Here is a 27,147-nt window from a genome sequence, read left to right on the forward strand (position 1 = left end):
GATACTGGTGTCTACGTGGTGCCCCACACTGGGAAGGGCGCTAGCATGGGTGTGCTATTGCTGTGAAGGTTGCTAGCATAGGTGTGCCTTTTACTGAAAGGTCACTAGCGTGGGTATGCCATGCTAGGAAGCACACGAGCATGGGTGCGCCATGCTGGAAAGGGCGCTGGCATGGGCATGCCATGCTGGGAATGATGCGAACATGGGCATGCTATGCTGGGAAGGGCACTAGCAAAAGCGTGCCATGCTGGGAAGGGCAGAAGCATGGGCATGCAATGCTGGAAAGGGCACTAGCATGGGTGTGCCATACTGGGAGGGGCACAAGATTGGGAATGCCATGCTGGAAAGGCACTAGCATGGGCATGCCATGCTGGGAAGGGCACTAGCGTGGATGTGCCATACTGGGATGGACACTAGCATGGGTATGCCATACTGGGAAGGGCACTAACATGGGTGTGCCATGCTGAGAAGGGCACTAGCGTGGGTGTGCCATGCTGAGAAGGGCACTAGTGTAGGCCTGCCTTCCTGGGAAGGGCTCTAGCATGGCCTGCCATGCTGGGAAGGCCACTGGCATGGGCGGCCATGCTGGGAAGGGTACCAGCCTGGATATGCCATGCTGGGAAGGGCACTATCATGGGTGGCTATGCATGATCTGGAACAGATCACAGTGAACAGATTATGATGACATCTGGCTTGTCAGGTTGATTTGATGCACATTCTGGAAACTTGGACCATGTGGTAAAGGCCTGCTCAGGTTAGGAAAGAAAAACCCGTCGCCAACCCAGCCCGAGTCCCTCCATTTTTTCCCACGCTCAACCCGGCCCGACCACCGGGATGTTCACTTTACCTACCTTCCCATTCCGAATCTGCATGAAGCTGCAGCATGAGCATGATGATGTCATAGAGACGCTCACTCACTCACTGCGCAGGCTCCTTAACGTCCAGACTCCCAGCTCAGGTAGGCATTTCAACTTTTGACACTTACCAGCAGAGCAAATTGCAATACTTACTATGTGTGTTTGACCTGGACCTGGCCTGACCCAAGCCCGAAAGCCGGACCAGGAAGAGCGACTCGACCTGACCTGAACCCGACACATGTCGTCGGGTCCGGGTCGGGTAGCAGGCCTTTACTGTGTGGATCCAGTGAATGCTTCTGTTAATGCATGAGGGCACCACCCCACCCACAAGCACTATTTAAAGGGCCAGTCATCCAACTTGCAGGTGAGATGTTTTTATTTATTTTATTTAGAGATACAGCACTGAAACAGGCTCTTCAGCCCACCGAGTCTGTGCCAACCAACAACCACCCATTTTTACTAACCCTGCAGTAATCCCATATTCCCTACCACCTACCTACACTAGGGGCAATTTACATTGGCTAATTTACCTATCAACCCACAGGTCTTTGGCTGGAGGGAGGAAACCGGAGCGCCCGGCGAAAACCCACACGGTCACAGGGAGAACTTGCAAATGCCGGACAGGCAGTACCCAGAATTGAACCCGGGTCCCTGGAGCTGTGAGGCTGTGGTGCTAACCACTGCGCCACCCTAGTGACTTAGTTCTGCTGTTGTAAAGTTTGTGCAAGTGTTTTGGAGGTGTTGTTGCGAGTTAGTGGATTTGGAAGGAGTATTGCTGCATCCATGCAGAGAGGGCAGAGGAGTTTTGTGACCTGTCCACACAAAGGCTGCAACAGTTCAGAGGGCTTTAGTTGCAGTGCCTCTGGATCTGCAACACAACAAGCAAATGGTGCAGTGGCTGTGGAGAGGGGAAACTTTGTGCAGAGAAAGGAGGAGGAAGGCTCTCCATAGAAGGGCCTAGCCACCATGGGATTTCAGGAAGCACTTCTCCTTCTGCCATTTCAACCAGGAGCAATGTCTGAAATTCGCCAGGGGGGTTCGAACTGAACTTTGCCACTCCTTCAACAGGACTCCAGCTTCATAGCAGGGCGAGGACATGCTGCCAGTGGTTGTCAAGGTGACTATCGCTCTAAACCTCCTTCTGGGAGCAATGACATTGTGAACATATCCAGGTATGCCATCCATCGCTGCATCCGAGAGGTGACGGAGGCCCTGTATGTGAGGAGAGGTGAGTTCATAAGATAAGCGGGTATGTGGATTTGCCAGGGTAGTGACATTCCCAATGGTGCAAAAGACCATCAACTGCACCCATATGGCTCTGTGGGCCCTTCCTGTCAACAGAGAGAGGTACAGGACCTGCAAAAGTATTGACTCCATTAATGTGCAGTCGGTGTGCAACAATGACCCTCTATCCTGGCAGCAACCATGATGATGCCTTCATCCTGAAGCAGTATGCCATTCATGCCATCTTCGGGACACCACAAAGAACCAGAGGCAAGCTGCTTGAAGACAAGGAATACACCACTGTAAACATGGTTGATAACCTCCCTCCACCACCTAATCAAGGACAACAGGTATAGAATGAGAGCCATGTTACCACCAGGAACATCATGGAGCAGACCATCAGCTTTCTTAAGCTATGGTTCTGCTGCCATGGACAGCTCTGGGGCTCCTTCCAATCACCAGAGTATAACTCCAAGTTTATGGTGCTCTGCTGTGTCCTTGACAACCTTGCTATTATGAAGGGCACAGCCATTGCCACCAGGCATCCAGATGCCACCTCAGGAGGAGGAGGAAGAAGAAGAGAAGGCAGTGAGGAGGCATTTGGGACCCTTACCCCCAGACATGCCTATTCAGACTCCAGTTTCCTTAAGATATCATCCCTTCACTACCATTACTCCACTATTCTTCACCTTGCCATCTATCTGTGATGTTCTATCACAATATCGACTTGGCCATAATCCTGCAATAAAAGCCACCAATAAAACCTTTTTTATAACATTGTTATCCAATAACACACCGAATTATACAAACAGAAATGGGCTATTCACCCTTGAGCATTCCCTTAGTGTCTGTCCTGTAGGTGCCTTTGGCTAACTTAGTGCTTAAAAGCAGTGCTGCCCCAATGGCTGCAGCATGGCTGGTGGAAGGCTCTTGACTTTCACCAGGGGAGACTGCAGATGGTCTTGCAGGACAACCTCAAGTCACTCTGGGCCTTGTGGGTGGTCTTCAGAATGCACCACATTGACATGGGCAGCAGCAGTCTGGGCTGGCTGACTGAGAGGCAGCACCAAAGGCACTGGTGGAGTGGCAGTGGTAGGAGCACAAACGCTGTCATCCTCGGCAGTTTGCTGCCACTCCCACGGGGCGGTGCCTCAGCAATCCTAGTAATTTGTTGGCAGACTGATTGCTGGACTGTTGCGAGAGCCTGCATGTCCCTTTGAGCACTAAGATCTGCAGTCATGATGGCAACAGTCTGAGGCTGCTTGGCAGCAAGCATGGATCTCATGCCCTCAGTCTGAACTTCCACTGCAGCACTGAGACATCAAGAGGATTCCGCCTGTGCTGCCGTGGAAGCTGATTCAGCAGCCACCATACTCTGCATCACAGGTGGTCTGCAAGTTCTCTCGTTGTGTTGGTCATTCCTTGACGGCAACAAGAGGCTGTCTTGCAGACCTGTGATGCCCCAAGTATCTGGGTGCATGCTTCATCAGAATTTCCCTGTAGGCCTTCCCATCAAAGTCCTCATCTGGATCCCCGTGGCAGAATTCTCCTGCAACCTCGCCTTCTAATGAGTTAGCACACAATTCTTTCCCACTGGCCTGGCTTGCAGTCCACTCTTGCCTAGGGACTCACCACTTGCAGATTCTGATGCTGTACTAACCTCTGAGGTTCACACAGTACCAGTAACTGAGCTGCTGGTTACAAGTGTCAGATCAAGTGACGAGGCTTCTTCAACAGTGGTGTGCTGGTGCTCTCTCTCTTCCTCCCTCTCTCTCTTCCTCCTGGATGTGCTGCGGCTTGGCAGGCGGCAGCTCTTGGATGTCTGAAAGCAGAGAACCAGAAAGGGAAGGTTGGGGTGAGGGACAGTGGGTGGGGTGTAAAGCAAGAGGTCCATGTTCACACCATCAGCAGCTTGCTCTTCATGCCAGATAGCAGGATGAGGGTAAGTTAGGAATTGACAAGGGGCATAAGGCAGGAACATACCATCATCTTCAATGTTCTCGTGACACCAGATGCAATGGGTTCAGTCACAGCCGGTCCCATGCTGTGGAAAACCATCTCCCCCAGTAGGCCTCAGGAGGTGCAGGCATGCCTGTCCCATGCCGGTTCTGTTCTGCTCCCTGAGATTGTGTGCGATCTTATCCTGCAAAAGAAAGGGAAAAATGGCAGTCAATATGTTGCACAGCATTTGGGTGATGTGCCTGCCGTAGCTGAATAGCTGCACGTATGTGGAGGCTGTGAAGACTGCATGAAAAGCTTGCATCATTACAAGGTGTGTGTACATGAGGTGGAGTATCTGGTTATTAGGCCTGAATCCTGAGTGCTAGAGACTGTTGATTGGAGAGCGATGGGGGTGTGGTGCTTTGAGCAGTGTGTGAGGTTGGTAGTGCGGTGGGCATGAGATGTCTTTTGAAGATGCATTCGCTAACCATAGCCACCCACATGAGGTCATTGAACCTCTTGTAGCACTGCTGACAGCTCCTCATGACCAGACTCACTGCATTCACCTCCCAAGGCCACCTGTTTTCCATTCCCTTTTGAGTGTGTTCCTTGAAGGTCTCCTCCTCCTGTCAACCTCCATTGCTAAGGCTGCCAGCACTGCATCTGTGAACCTGGGAGCCCTCTTCCCTGCTGCTCCATTTGTTTAGCTTCTACTTGCAGTCAATTGCACGACAGGCATTCACCAAGACCTTCCTTCCAATGAATACAGAACCCCTTGAAGAGGTGCAGGTTAGGTCTTACCTTGCCAATACTAATTCACATCCTTTCTCTCTGCCAGGGCTTTCAGGTGTATAGCAGGAGTCGATGGAACTTCCAGACAGCGGATCCTCAGAGGAGCTGATTCCTTCTGAGGGTGCACAATCACAGAACTCATGCTTATGGTCTGTGTCATGCCCCCTGCAGTGTTCTCTGCTGCACTTTCTGATGGCTGTCCTCCCTCCCGTGTCACAATTCTCCCAACCTGCCATTTGACCAAACCTATAAGGGGTCATCGGGGTATTGGGTCCCTCAGACCTCGATCAAAATGATGACTTTTAGTTGTCATCCCCCTTTCCTTTCTGTGAGACCAGCCCAGTTTGTACCTTCATTCCCCACTATCATCTCTCCCAATTACACAGCACTAACTTAAGACATGAACCACTTTCCTATGGGATTTTATTGTTTTTTTTAGAGATACAGCACTGAAACAGGCCCTTCGACCCACCGAGTCTGTGCCGACCATTAACCACCCATTTATACTAATCCTACACTAATCCCATATTCCTACCACATCCTCACCTGTCCCTATATTTTCCCTACCACCTACCTATACTAGGGGCAATTTATAATGGCCAATTTACCTATCAACCTGCAAGTCTTTGGCTTGTGGGAGGAAACTGGAGCACCCGGAGGAAACCCACGCAGACACAGGGAGAACTTGCAAACTCCACCCAGGCAGTACCCAGAATTGAACCCGGGTCGCTGGAGCTGTGAGGCTGACCACTGCGCCACTGTGCCACTGCACTATATCTTTATACATTTATTGTGATGAACCCGTTGTTGATTCACATCTCTTTCATTTTTCCTAATGTCGGCCATGGTTTTTGTAGCCGCAGTCAATTCGCTGATCATAACCTTCCCTTTCTCCAGTTTACATTTAAGTTCCTCTGACTTTGCCTGTTTGTGAGTAGCTTCATATGTTTTGCTGCTTGCTCCCTGTATTTCCTTGTGTGCTATCATGACTGTATATCGTCAGTTTTCATTTTCATTCTTGTCATGCTGTTCCTCAACCTTCTCTGCCTTAGCTTTTAGCATTCAACTCTCAGTCTCAATTGCCTCTAATTGACCCTTTAATCTTCTGAAGTTGAAACAGTAGCACACCTGCATTCCAATCATTACTTTGATTATATTTTCCTTAGTTAACTCCATCTTGTCCTCAATCTCACAAAGTCTGACATATTTTAACTAATAAAGCACAAGTTCCTAGCTTCTCCTGGATATTTTTCTTTATTTTATCTACCAGAGGTTTTATTGGTTATCCTCCTATCATTCTGGAACTATTAAAACTATCACGCGTTGGACTTATCAGCTATCTCAGAACCCATCGAACCTGAGGGCCTACCTAAGAAGATTAAAACCATTACAGACTATTCCTGCAGCCTCTTTGTATCCTTCTCACTGCTTGCTTTTCCCACCTAACTTTGTATCACCAGCAAACTTGGATACGATACTCTCAGTCCCCTCAAGTAAGTCATTGATATAGGTTGTATATAGCTGAGGCCTTAGTATTGATCCTATCCTAACCTGCTAGTTACAGCCTGTCAACTGTAAAATGTCCTGTATATTCCTATTCTGTTTTCTGTCCATTAACCAATTCTCAATCCATGCTAACATATTACCCCCAATCCCATGTGTCCTAATTTTGTGAAATAAGCTCTTGTCTGGCACCTTATTAAATGTTCTTTGAAAATCCAAATACACTACATTCACTGCTTCCCCCTTATACAATTTACCAGTCAAATCACCAAAAAACTAACAGATTTGTCAAACATGAGTGAGTGCTGTATGAGATGTGAGTCCTGATATTTAATTCTGCCACGAAGTATCTGGAAGGTTCCAATCTTTCCATCTCGATGATCAGGGCTGCCAAAATGCCACTGATCTCCAGCGCTTCCTGCTCTGCAGCTGTCAACTGGGAAATCTGCGGAGGACTGCCTCTGGTTTTCTCCCCTCCCCCTAATGTTTTGCGCTCTTTTCCCCTGTAACGGGGGAAAGAACAAACCTAAAATTGACTGTATTATACATATGTTCACCCAATGGATGCAGTGCATTTGGAGAAGGTGACTATCAGGGCAAGGCATGAAATTGTATAAAGATGAGGGTGAGTGGTGGATGGATAGATGGGGATGTGAGGAAGTACATAGAAAGAGAATGATGGGTGCAGGTGCAAGTGTGTATGAGGAATACTGTGGTGGACTAGGCTTGACAAGGCAGAGTTGTCGGAGAGTGAGGGGAATCACTTGCACAACGGATGTAGGTGAATGTGCAATTGCACTCACCTTTCCTGGCCTAGCTAGGTCATTAAAGTGCTTCCTGCACAGAAACGTGTGGCACAATAGTCTTGCTGCTGACCACCCCACGCCCCCCCACCCCAAACTCCCCCACTGGGCCCACCTCCAGCCAAGCCTTCTTTGTGAACAGTAGGTTTCTTCCACCCATTGCTGGGGAAGTGTATCCCTATCCAACTCTTCACTGCACACCAGCAATGCATCAACTGTGTAAGGCCTTGTCTGTTCTATTCTCAGACTTGCAGTTCATTTTGATCCATTAATTACAAGGGAAATAATTAATGAATCAATTAAAAGCTCTTAAGTTAAATAAGGTCAATTATTAAAGGAAAAGAGAGAAAAGAAGAAAAAACACTTCTAGATTTAAATGGCCCTTCTTATTCTACTCGTAGCAGTAAAGATGCTCTTACAATACAATTCCCAAATATTTTCTAAATAAATAGTCATACAATCACTGTGAAGTGGCTAGTTCCCATTGGTTGCCTTTTGCCAATCGGTCGGGTTCCCTCCTTTCGACTTCTTGGCTGCAGCAACGAAGTTACCTTAAGAGCTTCTTATATATGTTTTCCTTTCAGTGGTGGACAAGATGTTATAGTACCAATGCCTCATTGACATATCGATGAAACCCTTAGATCAGGATAGCCAATAATATCTCGTGTTTTTGTTTATAACTTAAAGCCCGCATGACACTGCTCATCTTACTTAAACTTCCTTTCAGTAAATTCCATCCTGCGAAGACTACAGTAACAGTTGAGTGGTTGGAGAGCTCACACAATTCTCAACCATCTAGCTGGCAAACTTTCTGATAAGGATTGTTTATTGAAGAAACCCATTGAGTTCTGTGTAATCTTATCAAGGCCTCATCATTTACACAGATGTCTCCTTTCGCTACACATTGTCTTTATTCTTTCTTGATAGCACCGTCTGGTTTTGCTGCTTTGCAACAGTTTGGCAGGTTTTCAATTTTAAAACAAATTATTCCCCCATCACTACTGTTCCCAGCTTGAAAATTGTGTCAAAAAAGGCTTCTCTTCCTTACAGTGATGCATCATTAAAACAAGCCACAGCTTGAGGGAGGGATGGAAGGAAGGGAGGAAGGAAGTGAAGGAGGGAGGAAGGAAGGAAAAAAATTATATAGTGCCATCACAACCATGGATGTCTTAGTGTTTTCCAGTCAATTAACAACCAATGAAGTACTTTTGAAATGTAGTCTCTGTTGTAATGTTGGAAACACGGCAGCCAATTTGCACACAGCAAACTCCCATAACAGCAATGTGATCATGACCAAATAATCTGTTTTTGTGATGTTGATTGAGGGATAAACATTGGCCAGGCTATTGGGAATAACTCCCCTGTTCTCCTTCGAAATAGTGCCATGGAATCTTTTTCATCCACCTGAGCAGGCAGATGGGGCCTTGGTTTAATGTCTTATCTGAAAAGCGGCACCTCCGACAGTGCAGCATTCCCTCAGTACTGCACTAGAGTGCCAGTGTAAATACTCCAGTTGAGTCACGTCATGTAGGTCCACACCACATCCACTGCCAGGTATTTGACACAAACCCAGAAGTAATGTTATAATTAGGCAGTGGTGTTAAAATGTCGCAGCACGACGCACTGAAAGATGTTCTGAGATTCTCACCCAATGTTGCAACAACAGCTCTGAACACGTCGCAGAGTTAATATCAGGGCTGTATAGCTATCTATGTATGAAGAAAAAATAATGGTCAGGTCTTGCTGTACCCATTAGAAAGGCCATTTTCAATTTGAAAGCAGTCTTTTCATTGGGAACAGGAATCACTGGCATGAGTACCGTAGGAAGAGGAAGGATGTACAGGAGCTTGCGGGTATGTGCCACTCTCAAACTGGTACTCAGCTTTGGAGACTACTAGGAGTGATGACACCTTGAAGGAGCGCAGTCCAGACCATGGCACCTATGAGCAAGGGACTGCAAAGGAGGTAACAGCAAAGAGTAGAAATGCAGTCGGTATAGGAGATGCCATAGTTAGGGGGACAGACAGGCATGTCTGTATCATCAACGCGAGTCTCGCATGGTGTAATTCCTCCCTAGTAAAGGACATCACGGAGAGGGTGCAGAATATTCTGCAGGGGGAAGAGAGTGAGCCAGAAGCTGTGGTACATGTGGTACCAACAACATAGAGAGGGCAAGTATTGAGGTCCTATGATCAAATTTTCAGGAGCTAGGGAGAAATTTAAAAAGTAGGACCTCAAAAGTAGTAATCTCTGGATTACTCCCAGTGCAGTGTTGCTTGCGAGAGCAGAAATAGGAAGATAGGCAGGATCAACATGAGGCTAGAGGAATGGTGCAGGAGGAAGGACTTCAGATTCTTGAGGCATTGCTGGATCTGGTGCTGAGCCATATGGACCAAGTGTCTGTAGAGGAATGCTTGGGTAAGAGTGATCATCGTATCATAAATTTTAGATTAGTGATGGAGAAGAGCAAGGAACAATCTAAAGTAGATTTCTAAATTGGAAGAGGGTTAACTTCAATGGGATGTGGCGGGCGGGGTGGGGGGGTGTGGATCTAGCCAGGGTAAAATGGAACCAAAGATTGGCAGGAAAACTTGTAAAGGAACAATGGGTGATCTTTAAGGACCAATTCTGGGCAGGAGGCACCTATTCGAAGGGGACAGGTCTCACTTCAACAGGACTGGGACCAATGTCCTCGTGGGGAAGTTCATTAGTGTGGTTGGGGAGGGTTTAAACTAAATTGACAGGGGTGGACATCAGCATATAGAAGTAGAATGTGACAAAATATAGGTATAATAGGAATAATTAGGAAAGAATATAGATAATTAATATGTACACTTTATTAGGTAGAATTCAGATATAATTAATACATTATGTACAGTTAAAGACTGAAAAAACATATGGAATAAAGATTCATTTAATACAATTAAAGATTGAATAAATTAACGGTTTTCATGATTCCCTGGATTCCCTTTTTAAAAGCAGGGTTAAAAATTCATGATTTCCTTTTAGTTAAAATTCCATCCCACCATCTCTGCTACATTGGAATGTGTAAAAAAAAAAGTTCACCTTTAGGCTAAACAGGCCTCGAAAAAACATAATGATGTCCACATGCACTATTGATAAATTAATTGAATTAAGACACACCATACAGGGCACACACTGATATCTATAATCCTGACGAGCTGGCTTTTTAATATAATGATATAAAACATAGCTCGGTTGTCTTAAGAAGGTGGTACAGGATATTACTAGGGAACTATTATCTGAATGATCAACCACAAAATGGAACATCACCTATAAAAAACAGATTTAACTGAGTTAACCCAAAAGAAAAAGAGGTTTCTGAAAAAATCTTTGTTAAAAAAAGGCTTTTAAGAATAAAACACAATTATGAAAATAAGTAACCAAGAAACTAAGGTTATCGTGTTATGATATAACACTACAAGCATTTGACCAGATAAAAGCTCACAACTTCATGATAAGGGAGTTATCAACAATTAAATAATTAATGATGAATGACCTTATATGGATAATGAAAGAGGGAGGAACATTCACAGAGAGGTAACACCCTCATATGCAAGGGATGACCTAATCAGGTTGGAAACAGTATAAAGATAGAAACTTTACAGTCAAAAAATTAGAAGTATTGAACCTCAACAATGGTTCTCAACTCATGGTAAAGGAAGCTAACTGCAGGGTAAGATAATTCTACTCTTAATCGAGGGGGCTTATCTTGCTAGGCAGGAGGCTTACTCAGGAACATAACGTAACAGTTTACTTTGAATTTTGATGGATGTTCTAAGATATTTTGCTGTAATATTGTTGAGGTTGAATTTTTGGATTCTATTTTAGAGATAAGATTATGCCTTCACCTTTTAGTAATCTTTAATGTTGTGATATACTTAGCCACTTAAAGTGTATTGCATGTTAAATTCTTTAATAAATTTGTAAATAAGTTAGTAAATTGTCTCAAGTAGTATTCTGTATGCAAGAACCCCTCTCTGTACTCCTTAAGTGGGAAGATACATATTGAAGAGTCTCCCAGACCTTTATAATTTCTGGGATATTTATGACCTAGCTGATTCTTATTTTTAAAAAATAGGCCATCCGAAAGATGGTAATATTCTCTGCTGATTTCTTTCTTTGAGGGAGAGCTAGGCCAGTTCTTCAGACCCTAAACAAGTTTCTGTGAGATCTGGCTGGTTTAAGCTTAAGTGAGAGAGATTAGCAGGGAAGTGGTCCTGATTTGGTTTAGCCCCTGTAAGGGGTTAAGGTCATAAATCACTTCAGAAAAGAGGAATAAGGTGCATAAAAGAGTGAGAGTGTTTGATAGTACTGGAGAAGGAAGTAGTACAATATTCGATAGCAGCAGACTAAGAAGGACTACGAGGAATACAAAAACAGGTTCAGAATGCATGTATGTAAATGCACAAAGTGTGGTGAGTAAGATTGGTGAGCTACAAGCATAAGTAGCCATGCGGGAATATGATGTTGTCACAATAATGGAAGCGTGGCTTAAAAATGGTGAGGACTGGGCCCTTAATATTAAAGGACATAAAGTGTTCGGAAAAGATAGGGAATGAAAAAAAGGAGGTAGGGTGACAGTACTGATTAGGGAAGACATATCACTAGGGTGATATACGCTTAGGAGTGCAGGGTAAAGCTAGAATGTTGAAAAGAAAGGATGTCCTTGCAGGGGTAACAACTGAAACCGTTTGGTTGGAGCTGAGAAGCAAAAAGGGTATGATCATGCCACTGAAGCTATTCTATAAGCCTCAAAATAATGAAAGAGAGATAGAAGAGCTGTTGGAGGAATTTTCTTAGCTTTGCTAATTATTACTTAACTTTGTAGAAGCAGAAAAGCAGGACACAGCTTGTAGCTAATCTAACCACAACCAATGGTCATAAATTGTAGACAGAGCAGCTAACCACAATCAGATATGGTGTCTGGAGTGGGCATTGAATTAAGGAACTAGCTTGTTATTGTTGAAACTGATGTTTTGCTGACCTCGGACCCTGCATGGTGCACCGTTACGTAGGCACTCTTGTGGGTGCTTATCTAATTGTGAAACTGTTAGCTCTGCCTTTTTTATACTATATAAGTCCACGGCGATCTGTAGCTCTTTGGGAGTAGCGCTGGACCGCATTTAGGTAAGGTGTGCTCCCCCATGATATCATGCAATAAAGGGTTTGATTCTCAACGTCTGAGTCCGGAGAATTTGTTCAACAATTGGGCACAATCTGGATTTTCTCCAACAAGAGCAAATCTGTAGTGAAATCATAGAAATGTGCCAGAACTATGGAGTGGTGGTATTTACTTACCCAAATATTGATTAGGATAATGTTAGAGTAAACGGAAAGGAGGGGGGAGAAATTTCTGAAATGTGTTCAAGAGAACTTCCCTGGCCAGTATGTTGGTGGTCCAACTAGGAAGGAGGCATTGCTGGATCTGGTGCTGAGGAATGAGTGAGCCAAGTGTCTGTGGGGAACACTTGGGTAAGAGTGATCATTGTATCATGAGGTTTAGATTAGTAATGGGAAAGAGCAAGGAAAAATCGAATGTAGAACTTCTAAATTGGAAGAAGGCTAACTTCAATTAGATGAGAGGTGATCTAGCCTGGGTAAAATGGAAACAAAAATTGGCAGGTAAGACTGGAACGGAACAATGGGTAATCTTTAAGGAGGAGATGTTTCAGGTACAGGCTAAGTACATTCCAACAATGGTGAAAGGTAGGGGAACCAAAGCCAGGGTTCCTTGGATAACGAGAGAGATAGAAAATAGGATGAAACAAAAAAAAGGAGTGCATGATGCATGTCAGGTGAATTCTTCAAGTGAAAATCAGGCCAAATATATTAAGTTTTGCGAGGAGAAGTGAAGAGGAAAATAAGACTGAATAAGACTGGCAAAGAGAGAATATGAGAATTGAATGGCTGTTAACATAAAAGAGAACCCAAAAATCTTTTACTGACATGTAAACAGTGAGCGGGTAGTAAGCAGCAGGGTGGGTGATATATGCTTAGGGGTGCACGGTAAGGCTAGATTACTTAATGAATACTTTGTATAGGTGTTTACTACGGAAGAGAATGCTGACAAAATATCGGTGGTGCAGATTTCACGACAGTTCGGGGTTTCTCCTCAACCTGGCACATGTGGCAACTTCTACAGTACTCCATCACATCTTTGTGGAGTTTTGGACAGTCAAACTGCTGTCTTATACAGGCTTTGGTTTTTCGTATACCGACATGTATAGCCACCGTAATCTCATGGGCCATTCTTAATATTTCTATCTACAGTATCACTACCTGGTGAACCATTGTCTACTCTTTGTCCTAAGGTCTGTGAGGAGAATTCCACTATCTCATCAGTACCTCATTCTTTAAATAGTAGCAATCAGTGACTCCCTCTGCTTTAATTTCAGTCTGGGCAACCTGTGCTAACTCTCAATACTGGGTTGGCTCGCTGAGCCTCAACTAGGGGAGATCCATTTAATCCATTCCCTGGGTCCTCTATTTTTCCAAAGAAAGTTTCAGACAGACAGACCTCATGGTCATTTGTCTGTAGCGCCAATTCAGTCTCCTCTAGGGGAGCTGGTTTGGTCATGGCCCATTCACTACACATTTATGGGAATTGCAGAGGACTGTCTCCTGCCACTGCCCTGTCTCTCTGACCTTCTTGGGTCTCTCTACCACTACTGGGGGGGCTACCACTTTCACCGCCACCAGATCATTGCCTAGGAGCAGGTCAACCCCATCCACAGGCAAACTAGGGACAATCCCTATGGTCACTGGTCCCGAAACTAGGTCGCACTCCAAGTGCACCCGGTGTAAAGGTACAGGCGTACACTGCCCTCCAATAACATTCACCACCATTCTGATGTTTACTGCACTCTCTGGGGGAAAGATCAGGCCTTTTCCGAGTAAAAGGGGTCTCGTGACCCCTGTGTCTCTGAGGATTACTATGGGCTTGCTTGCCTCACTCGATGGGTATGGGGTTACTCTCCCTTTGGGTACAAAATCCTGATAACCTTCAGAGATCCTCTTAAATTTTCCTGCACCCACAGCAGTATACTTTCTGGATCTTACTTTTGCTGCAGTTAAAGCCACAGCTTGTTCAGCTGTGCTTTCCATCATGGTCCTTTCTCCTGCACTGAGCAGGTGTGCCCTGATTAACCCTACAGGCTTTCCCCATAGTTTCCAGCAGTCAGCTCTTAGATGACCTGCTTTATTACAATGGAAGCACACTGGTCTCCGGGTCTCACTCCTACTTACAGCAACTTCCTTTTCGGCTGGAGGAGGGCCCCCTGTATCTCCTGCTTTTCTTTCTCTCCCAGGACTGCTCGGGCTCCTATCATCTTCCCACCCGTTGTCCTTTTCAGATTTGTGGGGGTGACTAGGAAAGATTTTCCCCTGGGAACCGACTTGTATATTAGAGCAAACTCATCATCCAGAACTGTGGCTTGCCTCGCTCTATGTACTTTTTGTTCCTCCACATGGGTCTTTATGGAAAGTGGGAGAGAGTTTTTAAATTCCTCTAGCAAAATCACCTCTCTAAGGTTTTCATAGCTGGGCAGCACTTTAAGAGCCCAAAACCACTGGTCAAAAACATAGAAACATAGAAAATAGGAGCAGGAGTAGGCCATTCGGCCCTTCGGGCCTGCAGCGCCATTCAAAAAAGAGCATGGCTGATCATCTAATTCAGTACCCTGTTCCCGCTTTCACCCCATATCCCTTGATCCCTTCGGCATTAAGAAATATATCTATCTCCTTCTTGAATATAATTAATGGCTTGGCCTCCACTGCTTCTGCGGTAGAAAATTCCACAGGTTCACCAACCTCTGAGCGAAGACATTTCTCCGCATCTCGGTTCTAAATGGCATACCCCGTATCCTGAGACTGTGACCCCTGGTTCTGGACTCCCCAGCCATTGGGAACATGCCCCCTGCATCTAGCCTGTCTAGTCCTCTTAGAATTTTATAGGTTTATATGAGATCCCCTCTCATTCTTCTAAACTCTAGTGAATATAGGCCTAGTCGACGCAATCTCTCCTCATATGTCAATCGTGCCATCCCAGGAATCAGCCTAGTAAATCTTCTTTGCACTCCCTCCATGACAAGAACATCCTTCCTCAGAAAAGGAGACCAAAACTGCACACAATACTCCTGATGTGGTCTCACGAAGGCCCTGTATAACTGCAGTAAGACATCCTTGCTCCTGTACTCAAATCCTCTTGCAATGAAGGCCAACGTACCATTCGCCTTCCGAATTGCTTGCTGCACCTGAATGCTTGCTTTCAGTGACTGGTCTACAAGCGCACCCAGGTCTCGTTGCACCTCCCCCTTTCCCAATCTATCACCACTCAGATAATAATCTGCCTTCCTGTTTTTACAACCAAAGTGGATAACCTCACATTTATCCACGTTATACTGCAACTGCCATGCATTTGCCCACTCATCCAACTTGTCCAAATCCCATTGGAGCCTCTTTGCATCCTCCTCACAATTCACATTTCCCCACATCGCCCCAGCTTATTGTCATCTGCAAACTTGGAAATGTTACATTTAGTTCCCTCACCCAAGTCATTAATATAAATTGTAAATAGCTGGGGCCCAAGCACTGATCCCTGTGGTACCCCACTAGTCACTGCCTGCCACCCGGAAGAAGATTTGTTTATTCCTACTCTCTATTTCCTGTCAGTCAACCAATTCTCAATCCATGCCAGTGTATTACCCCCAATCCCATGTGCTTTAATTTTGCACACTAACCTCTTATATGGGATCTTATCAAAAGCCTTCTGAAAATCCAAATATGCCACATCCACTGGTTCTTCCTTATCTATTCTACTAGTTACATCCTCAAAAAACTCCAGTAGATTTGTTAAGCATGATTTCCCTTTCGTAAACCCATGCTGACTTTGCCCAATCCTCTTTATGCTTTCCAGGCGTTCTGATATCACATCCTATATAATAGATTCTAGCATTTTCCCCACTACTGATGTAAGGCTAACTGGTCTGTAGTTCCCTGTTTTTCTCTCCCTCCTTTTTTAAATAGTGGGGTTACATTTGCCACCCTCCAATCTGTAGGAACTGCTCCAGAGTCTATAGAATTTTGGAAGATGACCACCAATGCATCCATTATTTTCAGGGTCACTTTCTTTAGTACTCTAGAATGTAGATTATCAGGCCCTGGGGATTTGTCAGTCTTTAACCCCATTAATTTCCCTAGCACTATTTTTTACTAATACTGATTTCCTTCCGTTCCTCCCTCTCATTAGACCCTTGGTTCCCTAACATTTCCAGGAGGTTATTTGTGTCCTCGTTTGTGAAGACAGAACCAAAGTATGTGTTTAATTGTTCTGCCATTTCTTTGTTCCCCATTATAATTTCCCCTGTTTCTGACTATAAATGACCTACATTTGTCTTCAGTAATCTTTTTCTCTTCACATATTTATAGAAGCTGTTACAGTCAGTTTTTATGTTCCCCCCAAGTTTACTCTCATACTTTATTTTCCCCCGCTTAATCAACCTCTTTTTCCTCCTTTGCTGAATTCTAAATGGCTCTCAATCCTCAGACTTGCTGCTTTTTCTGGCAATTTTATATGCCTCCTCTTTGGATCTAATACTATCCCTAATTTCTTTTGTAAGCCATGGTTGAGCCACCTTTCCGGTTTTATTTTTGCACCAGACAGGAATGAATAATTGTTGTAATTCATGCACATGTTCTTTAAATATTATCCATTGTCTATCCACCGTCAACCCTTTTCGCAAAGTTCCCCAATCTACCATAGCGAACCCGCGCCTCATACATTCATAGTTTCCTTTATTTAGATTCAGGACCTAGTTTCGGATTCAACTACTTCACTCTCCACCTTAATGAAGAATTCTATCATGTTATGGTCGCTCCTCCCCAAGGGACCCCACACAACAAGATTGTTAATTAATCCTTTCTCATTGCACAATACCCAGTCTAGGGTAGCCTGTTCTCTAGTTGGTTCCTTAACGTATTGGCCTAAAAAACTGTCACATGCACACTCCAGGAAATCCTCCTCCACAGTATCATTGCTAATTTGGTTTGACCAATCTAATGTAGATTAAAGTCACCCATGATTACAGTTGTACCCTTATTGCATGCGTCTCTAATTTCCAGTTTAATGCCATCCCTTACATCTCCACGACTGTTTGGGGGCCTACAGATAACCCCCACCAATGTTTTCTGCCCCTTGCTGTTTCTTAGCTCCACCCATACAGATTCCACATCATGATTTTCTGAGCCAATATCCTTCCTCACTATTGCATTGATTTCTTCCTTTACTAACAATGCTACCCCTCCTCCTTTCCCTTTTTGCCTGTCCTTCCTAAATATTGAATACCCCTGGATGTTCAGTTCCCATCCTTGGTCACCTTGCAGCCATGTTTCCGTTATCACTACAATATCATAACCGTTGCGCTGTTAATTCATCTATTGTGAATGCTCTGTGCATTAAGACACAATGCCTTTAGACTTGTCTTTTTAACCTTGTTAGTCATCTTAGCTTTATTTTGTACTATGGCCCCATTTGTTTCTGGCCCTTGTTTTCTCTGCCTTCCATTTTTGCTTCTTACCTTCTGTCTTTCATTCCTATCATTGTTTCCCCCTCCTCTGTCTCCCTGCTCAGATTCCCATCCGCCTGCCATTCTAGTTTAAACCCTCCCCGACAGCACTTGCAAACATCCCCCCACCCACCCCGAGGAAATTGGTCCCAGTCCTGCCCAGATGCAACCCGTCCAGCTTGTACTGGTCCCACCTTCCCCAGAACTGGTCCCAATGTCCCAGGAATCTAAATCCCTCCCCCGTACACCATTTCTCCAGCCATGTATTCATCTGATATATCCTGCTATTTCTGCTCTTGCTAGCATGTGGCACTGGTAGTAATCCTGAGATTACTACTTTTGAGGTCCTAGTTTTTAACTTACGCCCTAAATCCCTATATGCAGCGTGTAGGACCTCATCTCTTTTTTTACCTATGTCATTGTTACTGATATGTACCACGACAACTGGCTGCTTGCCCTCGCCCCTCAGAATGCCCTGCAGCCACTCAGAGGCATCCTTGACCCTAGTACCAGGGAGGCTACATACCATCCTGGAGACTCTTTTGCGGCCACAGAAACGTCTGTCTGTTCCCCTTACAATTGAATCCCCTATCACTATAGCCCTGCCACTCTTTTTCCTCCCCTCTTATGCAGCAGAGCCACCCATGGTGCCATGATCTTGGCTCTTGCTGCTTTCCCCTGAGCCATCTCCCCCAACAATATCCAAAGCAGTATATCTGTTAGAGAGGGAGATGGCCACAGAGGACGCCTGCACTACCTGCCTTCCTGTACTCTGCCTGGTGGTTACCCATTACATTTCTGCCTTTGCAGCAGTTGCCAGTGGTGTGACTGCTTCGCTAAAAGTGCTATTCACGACCATCTCAGCATTGTGGATGCTCCACAGTGAATCCATCCGCAGCTCCAGCTCTGTAATGCGGGTAGCCAGTAGCTGCAGATGAATACACTTGCTGCACACATGGTCGTCAGGGACACTGACAGCATCCCTGATTTCCCACATAGCTCAGAAAGAGCATATCACGGGTGTGTGCTCTCCTGCCATGACTTACCTTTAGATTACTTAGTTACTTCCTTTAATTAAAAAATATTAATTATGCTTGGGGCCTTGTTCTACTCCAAACACTATCCACTACAATCTAAAGTCCTTAATAAATTACACTAATTAAAAAAAACACACTTTAGTAGTACTAACCTTATCACTTATAAGGTGGGTTTTGAGATTTTTTTCAAAAAAAAGAACTTTCCCCTTATTCTTTTAAGCTATTTACAGGCATTAACAGCTGTTACTTACCCAACCATTCAGTTTACAGATTTCCCATGATGTCACAGTAAGTCTTTTTTTTCCTCTTTTGAACCTCAGCACACGCCGCACAGAGAGAGAGAGAGAGAGCCTACTGCCACTCCGGTCCTCAGGTAGGTAAGAGCCTCGAGCCCTGCGCTCTCTTCATACAGGTCCCGCTTGAGATCCGCCTCCTCCCAGGTCCGCCTGCCAGCACTCCGGTCGACAGGTAGGTGCTTACTTCTCTCAAACTCCAAGTAAGTTTGACCAATCTGTTTCCTGAGGTTCAAAACTTCTGGCGGTAGTCTTCTGCTACTAGCTCATATGCCCTGAGGATAGCATTTTTTGTCAGTTCATAATTTGATGAACTCTCATCTGGCAACAGGGAATAAACCTCATGGGCTTTTCCTGTAGCTTACTTTGCACCTGAAGAGTCCATCTCTCAGCTGGCCATTTGAACTGCCTTGCAAGTTTTTCAAAAGATACAAAAAATGCTTCCACATCTTACTCATTGAATTTTGGAAACAGTTGGGAAAATTTTTAAAATTAAGTCCACAATCCCACACTACTTGTATTTTCCATGCTTTCACTGGGGTTACTCTGTCATCCCCTAGCTAACTCAAGCTGCCTCAGCTCTCTTTCCTCCCATTCCTTCTGGAAGGTATTTTCTCTCTCTCCTCTAATTCAAGTTTCCTCTGTTCCAATTGTATCTTTGCTAACAATACCCTGTCAGAGTCTATTTCTAACCCTGTTTCTGATTCTTCAGATTCGAGGGAAAGGTGGTTGGCCACTAGTCTTAGGAGTTTGGATTTCCTATTCTTGGCATAGAGAGTGATCCCACACTGCTCAGCCATATTCCTCAACTCTTCCATAGACAATGCCTTTAACTTATCCCAAGTTACTTCACCCTGGTTTGGGGAGTTACTGGTTTCAGTTGCAGACATGTTAGTATTCTGGTACACACAACCACAAGAAAACCTGTATTGAAATCTTTTTTCTTTTTGATTGGGATCAATTTAACTTCCCACTTCCAATTTCTCATTTGTCTATGGGTCCAGTCTCAGAAGCTAGCCCTCAAATTTCTGTTTTGACCAGGTGAGAAAGGGGTCTCAGGCTCCTGTCTCGCCCTTTTCCTGGTTTGGTTGTAACAGGGTTTAACGTTTAAAACTCAAGTGTTTTTAGCTTCCGCTCAGTGAGTCCTTGCTCACTGCTCTCTAATTGTAAATGTAAAGGAATCAACCAGACAGGTTTTCTCAGGTTTAAACAAGAAAGGTGTAAGTTTATTAACCTTAAAACTCTAACTCAATTAAAACCACTAAAAATATGCGACACAACCAGATAAGCATGCATATGCGATAAACACACACACACACACACAAATAGAGACAGAGGAGAAGAGAGAAGTAAAGGGGAAAGGTTTGAAGTCGTAGATGGAATTCAGTTATTGGCTTTGGGTTGGATGTAAAGTCTTTGATTGAAGTTAAGTCTTGCAGTTCTTGTTAGAGCCCAGTGCACACATTCAAACTTGTTTCACTGGACCAGAAGACTGCAGGGGTCTTCTGTCTTGAGGCTTAAATGTGAGAAAGAGAGAGAGAGACCTTGATTCTCTTTGGTCTTCAAATTGCAGTCTGTTTCAAAACTTTTCTGTGAGCACAATTCAATCTATTCCCAGGTTGGCCAGCAGGTTCATCATGTGACTAGCTCTTTGTTTGAGACGGCATCCCCTGCAAAGTTTGTTGATTCTTCAAAGCTTACTAGACACACTCAGTTGGAGGGAGGGGGGGGGGGTGGTGGGGTGGCTGGCGGGGGGGCAGGTGGTGGTGGGGGGGGGGGCGGGGTGTGCTGGTGGTGGTGGTGGGATGCTGGCTCTTATGCAGACAGTGATTCTCAATGTCTCAATCTTGACAAAACCCATCTGGCTAATTGAATCAGGGAGCACTCCTATTGTCTCTCTAGCCAAATGTCTCTCAGAATGCAAATGTGCAGCCATGTTTTCAGCCACTGCTCTGTGGTCTCTTTTAAACAAGTTATGTTGAATGTCCAGTAACAGTTCAAATAGTGTTCCATATGACGAAATTAATAAGTTTCCATTTGGCAGGTGTGGTTTCCGTCACAACGCCCTATTGCCATTATATGAATTATTAAGCTGGTGCATAACCAATGAATGGATGCGTTGATGTATCACATGAAGATAATATTACAAGTCAATGCTGCCGTTTAATGGTCAGAAGATCATGGGTAACGTGTCTGAATTTTCAATATGCAAATGCTATATAGGTGGCTCTGTGGTAGCATGCTTGCCTCTAAGTCAGAAAGTCATAGGTTCAAGTCTCATTCCAGGAACATGAGCTGCTACCTTTCAGAAGAGACATGAAACTGAGGCCCATCTGCCCCCTCAGGTGCATGCAAAAGATCTCATAGTACTATTCAAAGAAGAGCAGGTAAGTTCTCCCTGGTGCTCTAGCTAATATTTATCTCTCAAAACAGCATCACTTAATTATTATATCTGGTCACTATCTCATTGCTGTTTGTGGGAGTTTGCTGTGCAAAAATTGACTGCTGACTTTCCTACATTAAAACAGTGACTACACTTCAAAAGTATTTCATTGGCTGTAAAGCTCTTTGGGATGTCCTGAGGTCATGAAAGACACTTAGAGAATTGCAAGTTTTTCTTCTTCCTACAGGTTAAGCAGCCCACTCCCCACCACCCTCTCCTCCCACCCCAGCCATGTAAAATTGCCCTCTTTGTTTATTACAATACTGACCAATTGGTTGAAATAGCCATCAGACTGAATACTTTTGACCATTTCCCTACCTATTGACTCCATAATTCTTTGTTCCCATAAAGTTGTCGTTCGAGCTGTAGACCCAAAGGACCTTAGGCATCTCTCTCCATTAGGAAGAGACAGTTGGTAATGTCTAGCTTAAGGGTCACCACTCCTCAAGTGTGCAGCAAGGCGAGGAGGCGGAACTCCATGACTATCACAGCCAGTACGGGGATAGAACCCACACCTAGCTTTTAGCCAACTGAGCTAACCAACCCCATTTCCCATAGACATAATGGTCGTGCAATTCCCAAGGATTTTCTGCTGTTGCATCACTGTAACTTTGTCAGAAGTGCAGTGGAAATCCTGTTTCAAGGGAAAGCAATGGAAATGAAAATTGGGAGAGATGTATAGCAGGAGGCTGATCTGCTATCGCACGTTTTACCCCATCGCCCAAAGTCAAATATACCCCTCCCCCACCCAAGTATGGATTTGCTAAGTTTACCCATGCAGTTGCCACACGAGTATTATACAGATAAAGGTATGACTCATTTTAACTGTTATTGATATTGACAATACTACAGATCCCTATACCAGTCATTAGTCAACTCAGTATTAAATGTGTGATTGGGATGTGCCAGGCAAAAAGCACTGAATCAATATATGAGACATATTGTGTTTTTAAAAAAACACCTTATACTTACATAGTTGCCTCAATGCAGAAATCTCACCCAGGTTCACAGAGGCATAATCAAAACAATGGACCATGAGCCTATGAAGCAGACATTAGGAGAGGGGGCCAAAAGGAGTTGGAGAGTTGAAGGAGTTTAGGAAGGGAATTCCAGAGCCCGGTGCCAAGATATGTAAGGGAGCAATGCAGAAAAGGCTTGAGTCAGAGGACCAAAGAATTTGCGGAGGGAGCTATTTGGCTGCAAGAGGTTTCAGAGACAGGGAGGGAAAAGGCCTTGAGGAGTTACAAAATGACAGATGAGCATTTTAAATTGGAAGCAGAACAGGAGGCTGGTGAGTGGGACTTGCTGTGGAATAGGATGAGCTGAGGTTTATAGAGGTTATGTTTCATTCATTCATGAAATGTGGGCATTGCTGACCATCCCTAATTACCCTTGAGAAGGTGGTAGTGAGCTGCCTTCTTGAACCGTGACAGTCCATGTGGTGTAGGTACACCCACATTGCTGTGAGGGATGGAGTTCCAGGATTTTGACCCAGTGACAATGAAGGAACGGTGTTATATTTCCAAGTCAGCATGGTATGTGACTTGGAGGTGAATTTGCAGGTGCTGTTGTCCCCATGCCTCTACTGCCCTTGTCCTTCTAGGTGGTAGAGGTCAGAGGTTTGGGTGGTGCTGTTGAAGGAACCTTGATGAGTTGCTTCAGTGCATCTTCTAGATGGTAGATAGTGAGCCTATGGTGCAAGGAGTGAATGTTTAATGTGGTGGATGGGGTGCCAATCAAACCGGCTGGTTTGTCCTGGATAGCATCAGGTTTCTTGAGTTTTGTTTCAGCTGTACTCATCCAGGCAAGTGGAGAATACTCCATCACATTCCTGACTTGTGCCATGTAGATGTTGGACAGGCTTTGGGGAGTCAGAAGTTGAGTTACTCACTGCAGAATTCCCAGCTCTTGTAGTCAGAGTTTTTATGTGGCTGGTCCAGAATTTTGATGATGAGGGATTTAATAATGGTAATGATGGAATGTCAGGGAGAGATGGTGAGATTTTCTCTTGTTGGAGATGGTCATTACCTGGCACTTGTGTGGCGCGAATATTACTTGCCACTTATCAGTCCAATCCTGAACGTTATCCAGGTCTTACTGCATGCAGGCACAGACTGCTTCGGTATCTGAGGAGTTGCAAATGGTACTGAACATTGTGCAATCATCAGCAAACATCCGAACTTCTGACCTTATGATGGAGGGAAGGCCATCGATGAAGCAGCTTAAGATGGTTGGGCCTAGGACATTATCCTGAGGAACTCTTGAAGCGATGTGCTGGAGCTCCAACAACCACAACCATCTTCCTTTGTGCTGGGTATGACTCCAGGCTGTGGAGAGCTTTCTCCTGATTCCCATTGACTTAAATTTTACCAGGGTTCCTTGGTGCTACACACCTTGATGTCAAGGACAGTTGCTCTCACCTCATTTCTGGAATTCAGCTCTTTCTTCCATGTTTGTACCAAGGCTGTAATGAGGTCTGGAGCTGAGTGGTCTTGGCAGAACTCAAACTGAGCATTGGTGAGTAAGTGTCACTTGGGAGCACTGTTGATGACACTTTCCATTATTTTGTTGATGATTGAGAGTAGACTGATGGGGCAGTAACTGGCTGGATTGGATTTCTCCTGCTTTTTGTAGACAAGACATACCTAAACAACTTTTCACATTGTTGTAGCTGTACTGGGACAGCTTGTCTAGTGGTGCGGCTAGTTCCAGAGCACAAGTCTTCAGCACTACCAGCCGGGATATTTTCGGAGACAATAGCCTTTACTGTCTGGTGGAGGATTGGATTTCAAATGCAAGGGTGAGGGTTTCAGCAGCAGATGGGCTGATGTTGGGGCAGAGGTAGGTGGTATTTGTGATGGAGAGCATATGAGGTCGGAAGCTCGGCCCGAAATCCAATTAGACGCCGAGCTTCAATTGTAAACTAACTTGCCTAGTGAAAATGGGGCACATTCTGGTCAGGTGTTTAATTTACAGCCTGCTCAATTTTACACTCCATTAACTTCAATGGAATTGTACATCGGGTGGAGTGTAAATCAGGGATCCCCATTCTCACTGAGCGCATTAGGTTAATATCAGGCTTCAAAGATATGGACAGTCTCATTCACCCTGAGTCAAAGGCTGAGGAAGTGTTGGAATTTATGGAAAAGGTATAGAGTTCGTGGTTGGGGCCAAAATTGATGGCTTTAGTCCTCCCAACTTTTAACTGGAGACAATTGTGGCTCAATTGAGAGCAGATGTTAGCTATACAGTCTGACAACACAGGGGCTGTGGAGGGATTGAGGGAGGCAGTGGAGAGGTAGAGCTGAGTGTCAACAGCCTGCACACGGAGTGTGCCCCCCCACCATCTGTGGATGATGCCACCAGGGGGCAGCATATTAATGAGGAAGAGTATGGACCAAGAATGGATTCTTGGAGGACTCCAGAGGTTCTGGTGCTTGAAGTGGGTGGGTTGGGAGATAGTGAGATAGTGGTGATGCTCTGGCTAGGATTAGGTAAGTAAAAGTGGTGCCAAGTGATGGTATTCTCACTGAGCTGGACAATGGAGGAAAGGCACTGGGGGAGAAGGATTGTTTGATAGACTGTGTCAAAGGCTGTAAAGAGGTGAAGAGGACAAGGAGAAAAATGTACGACAGCCACAAAGAATGCAGAACTTGATTGGACTCAAACATAGAATTGTGAAACAGATGGGCATGAATTTGGGAGATGACGACAATGCTGTCAAAAGACTTTGAAAAGGAGAATGAAGTGGGAGATGAGCTAACAGTTTGCAACGGCAAAGAAATTGCGGGTGGATTTTTTGAGGAGGGGATGATGATTTTCAAAGGGAAGGAGGGAACCATTTACAATGTGTGCTAACCTGGGGGCAAGGGAGGGAAGCATATAGTGGGAATGGGCCAAGCGAGCAGGAGGTGCACCTCTCAAGTTTGGAAAGGGCATCAGGGGAGATAGGAGAGAAAGTAGAGACAGAGGGAAGTTCAGAGCTAGGATGGCAGGGGCGCCTCTGGGAGAAATTTGGCTTGCTGGATAAGGAGAAGGAGGGAAGAAGTAGAGGCAACTGAACAGGAGGTCCCAATCTTAGTGACACAGTCCATAAACTCGTACTTGTTGCAGTTGGGGATGGAGGCAACAGGAGGAAGGGGTTTAAATAGATGGTTTGTAGTGAAGAAAAGAAGCCAAGTGTGACAGAAAACTAGTATTAACAGAAACATCAGTATTTAGAAAAAAAAACAGATCCCTCTCCTTTAGTGCCCTTACCATACTCATTATTTTGCAAGACCCAATATTGATGTCAGCAGGCACCAGGGTGAATTTGGTAGTGAACCAATGGAGCCACAAGGGGGGAGCAGAATATAATGAATACATTCAGCTATGGTCCTATGGTAATCAAAGCAAAGGAAATTCCCATCTCACATGGTTGTCGGGTTTCAAATGAACGTTTTTAAAAAGAATTGTCCATATACACACATTCAAGTTTCACATATGCTGATGACAAACAACTTTGCTTTGCCACCACCAATCTTGACTTCACAACCGCCACAGTGGTGTCTGCAGTCCAACATTAAGTTTTGGATTAGTGGAAACTTCCTCCCACATAACAGTGGCAAGACTGATGCCATCCTGTTTTGCTCAAACTTTACAATCCAGTCCATCAATTGTATTCCACTCTCCTGTTGTTCACTTAGGGTGAACCCAGTGATATACAGGGGCAAAATTCGATGGCCCCTGAAAACGAGCATCGGATCACGAAATTAAATTAACCTATGCCCGTTCCTTCTGGCAAACTTCGAACTGCCTGCTAATTTAAATGATAGCTGCGTGCAGCCCAGCGCTAAATGCGTTGTCAAGTGGCGACATGCCTCAGCAGGGGGCGCAGGTTCGTGCGCTGTGCTACTTAAAGGGATGGTGCAGTCTGGCTAGAGTAGGTGCTAGAAGTGACTGGAGAAGATATTGGGCTGGATTTAATGGGCACCCAGAGATGAGCTAGGAGGCAGGGGGACTCTTAGAATTGTGACAGAAGGTGGGGGAAGGATTGCCCGTTGCATTCCCATCACACTGCAATTATGTCGGGGTGGGAAAGGTCGAAGACGGCCTTCCTACCCAGAGACCAATTGAAGCCCTTAAGTGGCCAATCAGTAGCCATTTAAGGGCCTTTCCTGCCGCCACTAGAATGAAACCAGTGGCAGGAGGCCTCTGTCACCTGGAGAGGTCACGCAGTGAAATGAGGTGGCCTCTCTGTGGGCTTGGGGGGGCGGTGGCCTCCTCCATGGGCAATCTGTGTGCCACCTTGTCCTGCAAGAGAGAGGGTAGTGCGTCAGTGAGTGTGGTACAATATGTTTGGGTGATATGGCTTTCATGGTTGAATAGCTGACATTGTGTGAGATGTGAGTGTGAAGCTTGTAGCAGTGCTCAGTGTGTGAGGGTGAACTGAAGCTATGAATATGAGGTATAAGTTGTGATTGGAGATTGATGACAGGTGAGTAAAGGGGGTGGTGGTGAATTGAACATTGTGGGAGGCTAGTGGTTCCGTTCTAAGAATACCCAAGAACTGCAACCTGATCAGGCAGTGGTGCATAAGCAAGAAGTGGTAGAAGAAACAGAGATTGATGAGGAAGCAACAGTGTCACTCGCCCTCACACTCAGACCAGCTCCGGTACTGACACTGTAC

The sequence above is a fragment of the Heterodontus francisci genome, chromosome 2 (assembly GCF_036365525.1).
Source record: "Heterodontus francisci isolate sHetFra1 chromosome 2, sHetFra1.hap1, whole genome shotgun sequence".
Classification (NCBI taxonomy): Eukaryota; Metazoa; Chordata; class Chondrichthyes; order Heterodontiformes; family Heterodontidae; genus Heterodontus; species Heterodontus francisci.